Source organism: Giraffa tippelskirchi, chromosome 1 (genome assembly GCF_054371585.1).
Source record: "Giraffa tippelskirchi isolate mGirTip1 chromosome 1, T2T-mGirTip1v1.2.pri, whole genome shotgun sequence".
NCBI lineage: Eukaryota > Metazoa > Chordata > Mammalia > Artiodactyla > Giraffidae > Giraffa > Giraffa tippelskirchi.
The window spans coordinates 191551928-191564449 of record NC_137275.1 but is presented as its reverse complement, the minus strand read 5'-3'; the positions used below and the strand labels follow the sequence as shown (position 1 = coordinate 191564449).

At 40.8% G+C, this 12522-nt stretch overlaps 1 long non-coding RNA gene across 1 annotated transcript; it reads right to left on the bottom strand.

Annotated features, from left to right (window-relative positions):
- Positions 1–5956: 5956 nt before the first annotated feature.
- Positions 5957–12409, bottom strand: LOC145516855 (uncharacterized). The gene is made up of 2 exons (XR_014061817.1): positions 11690–12409; positions 5957–6298 (listed from the first exon to the last, which is right to left on the bottom strand). It is a non-coding gene; the product is annotated as an uncharacterized LOC145516855 (long non-coding RNA).
- Between the last annotated feature and the right edge of the window lie 113 nt (positions 12410–12522).

Sequence of the window (12522 nt, the reverse complement as noted above, 5' to 3'; positions counted from 1 at the left end):
AGCTGCAGGAGACCCAGGTTTGATCCCTGGGTCGGGAAGATTCCCTGGAGGAGGAAATGGCAACCCACTCCGGTATTCTTGCCTGGGAAATCTCATGAACAGAGGAGGCTGGTGGGCTACAGTCTTTGGGGTTGCAAAGAATCGAACAAGACTGAGCATGCATGCACAAACATGTTTACTGCTGTCTTTTTAAATTACGAAATGCTTCATCTATGAGATCCTGACCTATTTCCTAAGGTCCCCTATATGCAGTTGGTCAATATGAGTTTTTATATTGCTAGAACTCTTTTTTTAAGAAAAGAGGGAAAAAAGAGCTCAAATTGAGTGTATTTAAAAATAATCTACTGATCCAGCATACTTAAAACAATATACCAGCAACTTCTTTCTCTCACCCTTTTCTCATTCAGGTAACCATGATCCAGGGAAAGTCCAATGCTGGGGGTCTGCCTGTAAGATGGAATAAAGGATTAAGGAAGAACACTGCTGCACAGGTATGCAACTGAAATAAATGATTTTTAATATCTCTTCCAAATGGAGACTATTGACTTTGATAATTTAAATTTTTAAATCCTGTTTATCCTGATTTATTTGAATAATCCAGTTGATAACATTTTGTGTATATATGTCTTCTAGATAACTATTTTAATTCTTCACCTTACTTTGCTATAAAATATCTTCTAACTTGAGTTTGATATTCTATCTTGATTTCTTTGTCTGCAAGTAAATTTTGATATAAGCATTATAAGCATGAATTATTTTTCCCATGATCTTTTTGTCAGAAAAAAATTGATGAGAGGAAACTCTTGTGGAAGTAGCCTTGATCTCTTGTGAACAATTTCTATGGTGCCCCATAAACCAATGATACAATATGATGTAGAAATTTACTCTGCAAGATTTTTAGTGTTCTCTTGTACTAGGTAACAACTTAACTTTGTTTAACAGTTGTCACATTGTGAATAAATTCTACAATATCCTCAACAAACCAAAGAGCAATACAAAAGAGAAACTCCAGAAATGACCCCTCTGCAAAGTCTTCTTTAATGCTCTTGATGATTTATAAGCCCTCCTGTTTGTCAGCATCACCCTGTAGACACAATTCTATCACAGCATTTACATAAATGTATATAATGTATTATAAATATTGATGCCAATGTCTTCTTTTAGAAAGGGTTCATAGCCAATTCCAAGGATACAAGAAAAGCCTCCAAAACAAAAAATTGCACACATACACACACACATACACACACAATACATGATGCCATAAATTAAAAGTGCAAAAAAAAAAAGTGCAGAGAATGAATAAATAAAAACATGGTTTTCAGGAAGAGTGAAGAAATAAAAACAAGACAAAATAGAGCCAGGAACAAAGCTAAAAATACAGATAGGAATGACCTTCACATTTGCTACAACTGGGCCATGAATTTGTCTCTAAGCTGACAGCTTCCTTGGTCCCACAATTCGTGGTGTCCATAGATAAAAAAAAAAAAACCCGTTACTCTGGAGAAGTAAAACTTCCCAGAAGTGAGGTCAGATTGGGCTGTCTCCCAGGGATGCTCATGAAGAGAACATTGTGTTGGGTGAGGAGCAGTGTCCTTGACAGCATCCCTGAGAGGGTGTCTAGTTCACAAGGGTGTCTCTTACAGCCTGATGGCAGCACACCAAAAAGTGATTCAGTGAGTTAAAGTGCTATTTCTGAGGTGGAGCATTCTCAGTGATCATCCACCTAGTACAGTTACTGGCATATAACAGGTGTCAAAAAGTATTTGTTGAGTGAATGTCAAGTGCAGAAGATGAAGCTCAAAGACTCCCTCTAAAAGGCCCCACTAATTACCAAGACTTAAAATCTTGCTCCCCAACTCTGCACTCCTTTTGTAGCTATCAAGCAATGTAGTCATGAAATATTTCTTCTACTGTTGGGGTAAATTGCCATTTCAGTTTGGCTGGAGCATTTGTGTGTGCGTGTACACACTTGCTGGTGGTGATAGTAATAGTTTTGGGTTAAGAAGTACTGTACTCATCAAACTGGGAGATCAGATTGCTGGCAACCTTCACATCGTTATTGGCTTAGATCCAGACTCCCACATCTAGGCTGTTCTTCAGAGAAGAGGCAGGGCTGGCGATGTTACTGCAGCGGGCCTTTGTTATTGGTCTCTGTGCTGAGCATGAGGAAGACCCAGTAACAAGTCATAGAAGCACTGGCATTAAAAGGGACTCAGTGGTGAGCTAGCAGCTCCTGAATCAGGGTTCCCTATAGTCCTATAGGGTGACTGGGATTGAATTGAGCTCCCAGGTTGGGGTTCAGTCATTTTAGCTGGCAGAGTTAGAAGCTTAGGGTAGGGCCTTGTATAAGGGTCTTTCTTCCTGGTGTATGTCACCATCTCTCGTTCCTGAATGTCATCTTCTTCTTGTCACTGATGTTGTAAAGGTGTTTTAGGGCAGGAATGTGGTCCCTGTGTGCAGCTTTCCACCTGTATAATCACAATGGTGTCTTCATCATGGTGAAGATATCCTCTATCTCTTGGTGTGTAACCTTACCTTTTTCTTGCTTCAATAGCAATGGCACTGCCAGACCTAGAACAGGAAACTGGGAGAGACAGTGAAGTGGCAAAGAATATGGATTCTGGAAACTGACTCCCTGGGTTTGAATCCTGGCCCTGCAACAAGCAAGTTACTTATTCTTGTTCCTCAGTTTCCTAATTTGTAAAAAGGGACAGTAATAGTATCTAGCTCATAGGGTTATTGTGAGGACTAAATTAGTTAATACCTGTAAATTGCTTAGAGCAGTGTCTGTATGTAAATATTATATAATAATGTTTGCTAATAAAATAAGTAATACTGTTGTATTTGAACACAAGAACTAACGTAGCTAGTACATCAGCATAATATTGATTTATTAAAATATTGATTGAGTACCTACTATGTGCTAGGGTCTTTTCTAGGTCCTTGAAACAATGTTGACCATGATAGACATAATCCCTTTCCTCATAGAACTTATAGATGAATGGGAGTACAAACACTAAACTAACAATTACAGCAGTGTAATTGTGCACCAGCATCTCTCTTATTAGGGGAGTCGACCCTTGACCCAAGGTTTAGGCATTTTAGGCTTAAGAATTCCAGTATACAGTAGGAACAGTGCCTCTTTTGTTTTTATTTTCAGAAAGTAGATGTTCTAGTTTTCTAATGCTATATGACAAAATGCTCCCCACCCCCACCAAACTGATGGCTTAAAATAGAAACAGTAAAAAAAAAAAAAAAGAAACAGTCACTTATTTGCTCTAAACTCTGCATTTAAAGCAAGGTTTATCAGAGATAACGCGTGTTTGTTCTCTGTGGTGACTACTGAGATTGCTCAATTAGGGCTGGAGGGTTCATCCAAGCTAGATCAGTCACATGCTGTCTTCTGGCTGGGAGCTTAGCTGGGGCTGTTCATCAGGACCCCCGTGCTCCTTCATGTGATTTCTCCACATGGCTAAGTTGGGCTTCTCACAGCGTGGCAGCTGGGTTCTGAAGAAGAGCACCCCGAAAGGATAAGCCACAATGTGCAAACACTTATTAAGGCTCTGCTCACGTTCTACTTCTTAATGTCCCATCAGCTAAAGCCAGTCCCACGTCCAAGTCCAAAGTCAGTGTGGGAGGGAACTATAAAAGGGCAAGGATTCTGAGACGTAAGAATCAGTAGTACCTAGAAGAGTAATAGACTGCCATAGAGACAAAGGCTAAATCTCTATTTTCTAAAAGAATTATTTGTCCTTTTTTTCCTCCTCAATCACATATGCTATACCCCCCATCTGTGAGATGTTGTGGAGAAGTCACTTAGGTGGCTTCCTTTGGAGAGTGGTTAAAAACTTCTGTTACAGGCCATATAATTTAGGCCAATATTACTCTATGATAAGTAGATGTTTTACTCTCATTGAAAATACAATGAAGGAAGAAAGAGTAAATTTAACTAAATTGTGTTATTTTGATATGCAGAGCTGGATCTTTATTAGTGAACAGTGATAAGGTAGGAGGGTTCCAGGGTTGTCTGAGTAGTATAAAAGTGTAGACATATAAATTTGTTGTGTATGGATGCATGCTAAGTTGCTTCAGTGGTGTCTGACTCTTTGCAACTCCATGGACTGTAGCCTGCCAGGCTTCTCTGTCTATGGGATTCTCCAGGGAAGAATACTGGAGTGGGTTGCCATGCTCTCATCCATGGGATCTTTCAGACCCAGGGATCAAACCTGCATCTCTTATGTCTCCTGCATTAGCAGATGGGTTCTTTACCACTAGCACCATCTAGGAATCCCAAATTTGTTGTCAAGAGGAGCCAAAAAAACATGGTCAGGAAAATGCCACTGGGCATCCGGTCTGAATTACAGTGAGAAAGACAAAATGGGAGAAATTGCAGCTAGGTCAATTTCACTGACTTACCTTTGAGAGTAGAAGAGCTCAAAGGTAAGTCAGTGAAAGGTGAATGTGGGCTGGAGCTGAACTCTCCACACTGACAGTCCCTTAAAGGGAGGAGCTGGGTCTGGCTCATTTCCTTGTCTGTCTTTAACACCTAACTCACTGCCTAGTATAGAGGAGGCACTCCAGCTGGTTATTGAATGGATGCAGACATTGAGGTTTGAAGAAATTGCAGGTTGTAAACCATTCCCTCTCTTTAATATCCTGGTGTCACAAAATAATTAGAATGACCTTTTAAAAATATGTACCATTTAAAAAAAAAATTTGTCACCCTGGAAGTCATTGGTGGTACTGGGGCTCAAAAAGCACTCCTCTGATTAAAATCCGTTTATGGCTTCCCATCCCACCTAAGTATCCACATGGCTTCTTTCTTTTAAGTCTGTGCTAAAAAAAAAAAAAAAAAAGGGCCTTCCACAATATATAAAATATCCTCATCACTTTCTACCCTGCTTTTTCTTTTTTTAAAAAAAAATTATTTATTTGGGCTTGCCTGGTGTCTCAGCCATAAAGAATTTGCCTGCAATGCAGGAGACACAGGAGATGCGGGTTCAATCCCTGGGTTGGGAAGATCCCCTGGAGGAGGGCATGGCAACGCACTCTAGCATTCTTGCCTTGAGAATCCCATGGACAGGAGCCTGGCAGGCTACAGTCCATAGTGTCACTAAGAGTCGGACATAACTGGAGCAACTGAGCAGGAGCATGAGGGGGTTAGTTGTGGCATGTGGGATCTTTCATTACAGCACGCAAGGACTCTCTAGTTTCATCACACAGGCTTAGTTGCTCTGTGGCATCTGGTATCTTTGTTCCCTGACCAGGGACTGAAGCCATGTTCCCTGCAGTGGAAGGTAGATCTTAACCACTACACCACCAGGGAAGTCCCTATCCTGCTTTTTCTTTATAATGTTTATCCCTACATGACCTGTATTTCTTTTCTATGGCCTGCATCTCTCCACTAGATTGTAAGCTCCTTGAAAGCAGAAGCTTTGTTTTGTTCACTGTGGTATAGGCCCCAACACCTAAAACAATGCCTGACATGTCAAAAGTGCTCAAAAATACTTGTTGAATGAAGGAATAATGTACCCAGCTATGGAAGGCTAGGCTTCACTGATTTCTTCCAGCTAGAGGCCAAGACCCTGGAGACTGTGGAATGCAGGTATCCATGTGGGCTTCTACAGCCACATCCCTCCTACTTGACCAGTGGGAAGAACTCATCTTGACTGTGCCAGGAGCCCAGGCCCTCCTGTTTGGAGTTACTGTTAACTGTTTGTACTTGTGAGGTTGAGGGCTTAGATAGTGCAGGATTCATATGGTTTGGGAATGGTACTAAGGGCAGGCCTACCAATCTTTAAGTTAGTTTTTCAGCTTCCAATCAGAGAACCTTGACTGAGTGGATTCAAAAAAATGGAAAGAAACCCCTTGTGTTGGGTATGTGGCTAAGTAAGGAAAAAATGGTAGATAGGATTATGAGAGAGAGAGAAGATCTCATTTAAAAGTAGACACATACTGAGTTTAGTCAGGTCTGTGTTTTGAAATATTTTCTCTAGTTACATGCAGGTGGATTGGAGGAGGCTGAAGTGAATTAGGGAGAAAATAAAGAACATTCCAGAAAAAATAGCATGAGCATCTGGGAACACAGTGGAGTATTGCAGTTAGGCCAGGGCTTCGTTGGGATATCTCATCCATCTCTCCAGAGTGTTGGGGAGGAGCAGTGGAAGGGTAGGAAGTTCAGGATTGTTGGTACAAGGCTGGCAATGAAGAGATAGTAGAAGGTAAGCAGGATAAGTTAGAAGGGCTTCCTGTGACTTTCTTCTTCGTATGAGACATTCAGAAGAGACCACCAGGACATCTGCAATTTACACAAAAGAATTTCTGAATTGATATAAAAGTTCTAACAGGAACCATATGAATGCTAGTACTTGGGATTACAGTGACGATGCCATAAAGTCTTGGAAAGTTAGATTCTTGAGAGAGTTAAGCTATGAAATCAACACAGAGTGGGAGAGGTTAACCAGTGCAGAAAGTAGGAGTTAAAAACAATAAAGTATAAATTATAGGTGGAAGGTTTTAAAGTAAATTGCAGGGTATAGTTTACAGATACATTAGCATGTTTATACTGTGATGCATAGAACAGAACTTCTCTGCTGGTCTGCCAGTTATAGGTGTGACTCTAAGAATTTAGAAACATTATCATTATAAACTTAATCAGAAATTACATAGCTATTTCACCATGAAACCTAATGTCAGGAAGGTAGTATTCACAGAAACACGGTCAAGTTTCTCATGAAATTAAAAAAAATTTTATTTGGATATTTAGCCAAAATCAATACTATTTTCTCAAGTAGTCTATTTAAAATTATTATTGCATGTGATTATAAAGAAAATATTTTTTTCCACCAAGTTTCTCATAGAACTGAAGATGACCCCAATATACTCTGCATACATAATTTTATCTTTGTGCCATGATATCAATAAATTGGAAAGCAGTAGGAGTTATTAACTTACCTAAAAAGAGAACACAAAAGATGATTAGAAATATTCATTACTTATTTCTAATAAAATATCATTAGAAAATATTCACGAAGTGTTTAGGTTGGATTCCCTCAGAGGCAGACACTGAGGCAAAGATTTGAGTGCAGTTTGTTTTGGAGATGATCCCAGGAAGCACCAGTAGGGGAGTGGAGAACTGAGACAGGGCTGGGAGGGCAGCAGGACAAGTGGGTTAAGGTGCAGTTTACTCCTCTAGAGCTGGAGAGCCTCTTGGAGTCAAGTAGTATATGCTTCAAAGTTGTTTCACCCCAGGGGTGTGGAAACAAGTTACCCTTCCACTTCTTTACATCATTCTCACTACTACTCCCAGGGGTGTAAATCCCTTCCCTTCTGGCCTATATGCAGTCAGAGAAGGCTCTTGGGCCAGAGGAAGCCAGCAGGCAGAGTTGCAGGTACGCACAGTGACAAATTTTTGGATATGTGAAGGATGCAACTACATTTATGGCTCACTAGGTTTTGGTTGTTAGAGAAGAATATGTCTTGTCTTGTCCAGTTAATGCTGCTTCCAAAATAACTCTTAAATCATCCCACTTCTATATTCTTGTCCAGGCTGCCATCCTCCTTTGTGCTACATCAGTAAACTAACTGCTCTCAGCCATTCTCTTCTCATCCTCCCCTCAAATCCATTCTTCCTCACAGCAGCCACAGTGATCTTCATAAAATGAAAATCAAATAATGTCACTTCTAGGGTTTTTTTCATTGACTATAGGATGAGCCCACATACAGTTCCTAAATGGTTTACTATCTGACCCCTGCTCAGATCTCACCATTTTCCTTTTACTGTCTATGCTTCAGCTCCATTGGACTTCTGTCATGCCTAAAAGAATGGTAAAGGCCTTTCGGTAGGGCTTTTTTACATGCTCTTTCCTCAGCCTAGCTCATATTATTCTTCTACCAAGTCTTCACTTGTCTGTTTCATTTTCATCTTTCTGGACTTGATTTAATTGTCTTTTCCTTAGATAGGTCTTTCCTGTGTGTGAGTTCAGTCGCTCAGTTGTGTCCAACTCTTTGTGACCCTTTGGACTGTAGCCTGTCAGGCTCCTCTGTCCATGGGATTTTTCAGGCAAGAATACTTTCCTGACACTCTTCTAAAATCCTTCCCACCGTACCCTCTCTCCTGCATCGAACAAACAAACTTTCCTAGCTATATTTCCTCTCAGAACTCTGTATTTTTCCTTTTGAGAAAATCTCTGAACTAGATCACTGCAGCCTCCCCAGATAAGTCCTCTGGCTCCAACTGCCTTTCCCTTAGGCCAGGTATCTCAAAGTCTCAAAGAGAGTGGCCTTCAGGGGGCCAGACAGGTTACAGAAATGAGTGGGTGGAGACAATGGTAACTTGAGAGCACTTTGCAGCCACTGACAATTCCAGCTATTTGTTGCCCAAATTCGCTGCATTTCTTGATTTTTTTTCCCTAAGAGACAAAGAATCCTGATTTTCATGCAAGATCTTCTAATGTCTAACTGTTGGAATTAAAAAAAGTTACCCCCTCCCAAGCAAAATAGCTAAAGCAATCTTGGGATGAGGGGAAAGAAAGTTGAAAGTCTCACACCCCCTGATTTAAAAAGTTATTACAAAGCTACAGTAATCAAGGCAGGGTGGTACTGGATCAATGGAATATAATTGAAAGCCCAGAAATAAACCATTACATGCGTGGTCAAATGATTTTTAACAAGTATTCCAAGACCATTTAGTGGAGAAAAGACAGTGTTTTCAACAAATGGTGCTGGGAAAACTGGATATCCAAATGCAAAAGGGTGACATTGGATGCTTACTTTACACCATATAAAAAATGAATGCAATCCCACTACTGGGCATATACCCTGAGAAAATCATTCTAAAAGACACATGTACCCCAATGTTCATTGCAGCACTATTTACGATAGCCAGGACATGGAAACAACCTAGATGCCCATTGACAGATGAATGGATAAAGAAGTTGTGGTACACATATGCAATGGAATATTACTCAGTCATAAAAAGAACAAAGTTGAGTCAGTTCTAGTGAGGTGGATGAACCTTAGAGCCTCTTATACAGTGAAGTAAGTCAGAAAAACAAATATTATATATTAATGAATATATATGGAATCTATAAAAATGGTACTGATGAACCTATTTGCAGGGCAGGAATAGAGATGCAAACATAGAGAACAAACTTGTGGACAAAGTCCGCAAGACTTGTCGACAGAGAGGGTGAGATGAATTGAGAGAATAGCATTGGAACATATATACAGGACCATGTGTAAAATGGATAACCAGTGGTAATTTGCTGTATGACACAGGGAGCTCAACCTTGTGCTCTGTGACAACCTAGAGGGGTGGGATGGGATGGGAGGTGGGAGAGAGGTTCAAAAGGGAGGGGACATATGTATACCTACAGTTGATGCATGTTGATACATGGCAGAAACCAACCCAACATTGTAAAGCAATTATCCCCCAATTAAAAATAAATACATTTTAAAAATGAACTCAAAAGGGATCAAAGACCTAAATGTAAGACCTAAAACTGTAATACACAGGGGAAAAGTTTCCAATAATTTCTTGGCTATAATTCCAAAAGCACAGATGGCAAGAGTAAAAATAGATACATTGGACTACATCAAAATTAAAAACTTCTGTGCAGGGCACAGTTGACAAGAGTGAAAAGGCAACCTATGAAATGGGAAAATATATTTCCAGGTCATATATCTGATAAGGGGTTAACATCCAGAAGGTTAAAAGAACTTCTACAATGCAACAACAACAAAATAACATGATTAAAAATTGGACAAAAGACTTCAATGGACATTTCTCCAAAGATCTACAAATGGCCAACAAACATATGGAAAGATGCTCAACATCATTAATCACTAGAGAAATGCAAAATCAAAGCCACGGTGAGTTATTACCTCCCCTCACATCCAAAAAACCCGAATCAGAAAATACAAGTGTTGGCAAGAATGTGGAGAAATTGGAAACCTTGTGCTCTGTTGGTGGGAATGTAAAATGGTGTAGCCACTATGGAAAACAGGTGGTTCCTTAAAATATTAAAAACAGAATTATGAGTCAGCAATCCCACCTTGGGGTATATAGCCAAAAGAACTGAAGGCAAGATCTCAAAGAGATATTTGTATAACCATGTTCATAGCAGCATTATTCCTAATAGCCAAAAGGTGGAAGCAGAGGAATGCAATGGAATGGTTTTCAGCCTTGAACCGAAGTTTTGACACAAGTGAATTAACTTTGAGAACATTATCCTAAGAAGTAAGCCAGTCACAAAAAGACACATACTGTATGACTTCATTTATATGAGGTATGTGGAGTAGTCAGACTCATGGAAACTGAAAGCAGAATGGTGGCTTCCAGGGACAAGGGTAGGAGGAACTAGGGAGTTGTTTGAATTCTGGTTTTGCAAGATTAAAAAGTTCTAGAAATAGATTTCATTACAATGTGAATGTTCCTTAAAAAAATTTTTTTTTGGCTGTACCATGCAACGCGTGGAATCTTAGTATCCCAACTCGCGTTCCCCACATTGCAAACTCAGAGTCTTATTCACTGGACCACCGGGGTCAGATTAAGACTATTCTTACACTACTGAACTGTATACTACTTAATAGTGGTTAAGGGTGAGTTTTATGTTATTTGTATTTTGCCACAAGTAAAATAGAAAAAAATTGTATAAAAAAAGAAGGAAAAACCCCCGAAGCCCTGAGCATACTAACAAAACACATTTATCCTGGGTTATGGCATGCTGCAGTCTATGGGGTCGCAAAGAGTCGGACACAACTGAGCAACTGAACTGATGGTTTGACGCTTTTGCCTTCCATCAGTGAATTTCAAATTTAAGCACCTATTAGGAAAACCTGCTGGACTTGTTAAACATATTGCTGGGCCCTGCCAGCAGTTTCTAAGTCAGTAAGCCTAGTGTGAGAACTAAGAATTTGCATTTCTAATAAGTTCCTAAGTGTTTTGAGGCTACTGCTGTTGATCAGATGATTACACTTTTAGGGCTACTGCATTAGATAATCTGGAGTGGGTTGCCATGCCCTTCTCCAGAGGATCTTCCCTACCCAGGGATCCAACTGTCTCCTGCACTGGCAGGCCAGTTCTTTATCACTAGCGCCACCTGGGAAGCCCAGCACACACGCAGCACACGTTTTAGATAATACCACAGGCTTATTCGCTATTAATTTTCTATATATGTGTTTGTGATAAACCTTTGGTTCTGGAGTCCTTGAAAATTTCAAGTGCTCCCCCATACCCTTAAGCCATGTATTTCCTGGGCCAGTAATATGCTATAGAGAAAGGGCTAGACCTAATAGGTTGGACATTTTTGCTCGATATATGTTGAATAACCAATTAGAATAATCCAATCCAATTTTGAACGCAAGACACACATAGGCAGGTCAGGTATTTATAGAAGCAGAGGCTAAGAGAAGCTTAATTCTGTGTGTGAGCGCGGTGCTCAGTCATGCCCAACTCTTTTCTACCCCAAGGACTGTAGCCCGCCAGGCTCCTCCGTCCATGGGATTTTCCAGGCAAGAATACTGGAGTGGATTGCCATTTGCTTTTCCAGGGCATCTTCCCAACCAGGGATCAAACTTGCGTCTTCTGCATTGGTGGGCGGATTCTTTACCACTGTGACACTTGAGAAGTGCTTAATTCTGAGGGAACAACAAAACTGGTCAGGTCACCAGAACAGCCTTTCTTTACCTGGGACAATGTGAACCACATTCCACTGCCATGAGGCCTGTGTAGCCGAGGAGCTGCTCCCCGTGCTCCCGCACTTCCTGGTGTGACCTTAATATAAACCTGCATCTTTTCTGCTAACAAGGGCAGGTCTCCTTTGTTTCCTGGAAGATCTTCCTATTCTGTTTTGATAGCTGATATCTTCATCCTACCATTAAGTCTCTTCTATGTAAGGAAACGATATTCCAAAAGAGATACGAATTTTTCTGTCTGCCAGAATGCCTTCGAATTCTTGCAGTTCATGACTTATTAGGGAACATCCTGGAACTGTCATAAAAATCAGTAAACATCTCATCCCAACATCCTGCTTTTCTCCTCCCTGACAGCTCCTCAGCCATTTCATTCAGTGAAGACAGCATTAAAAAAATCTTAGCAGGTTTCTCCACCTCTGGCCCCTTCAGACCTTTCTCACTCAGAAAAGGAGAAAGCCAATTGTAGCTTCGAAAGGGTCCGGGAAACAATACCACAAGCAGGTACTGTCTACAGTGGAAAAGGTGGCTTTAAAAGTAGTGAGCTTTTCCTTAAAAAGGGAAAATCAAGATGCTGCATGGCTGCCTAGATGCGGCCACCGAGAGGATAGCTGCCTGAAGTGTCTCCCAATTCAGAGATTAAGAGGTGGTGACTGGGGAGCGGCTCTCGGAGAGAGGGGTACTGGGAGAACTCGTCGTTTTTTGGTTAACTGCCAGGAACCGAACTTGGACTGCAGCCCAGTTCGGGACCAAACGGGGCGGGTACTTCCCCATCCGGGCATCTGGCGAGATCCTCAGTCAATCTTCCGACAGGCACTGGAAACGTCA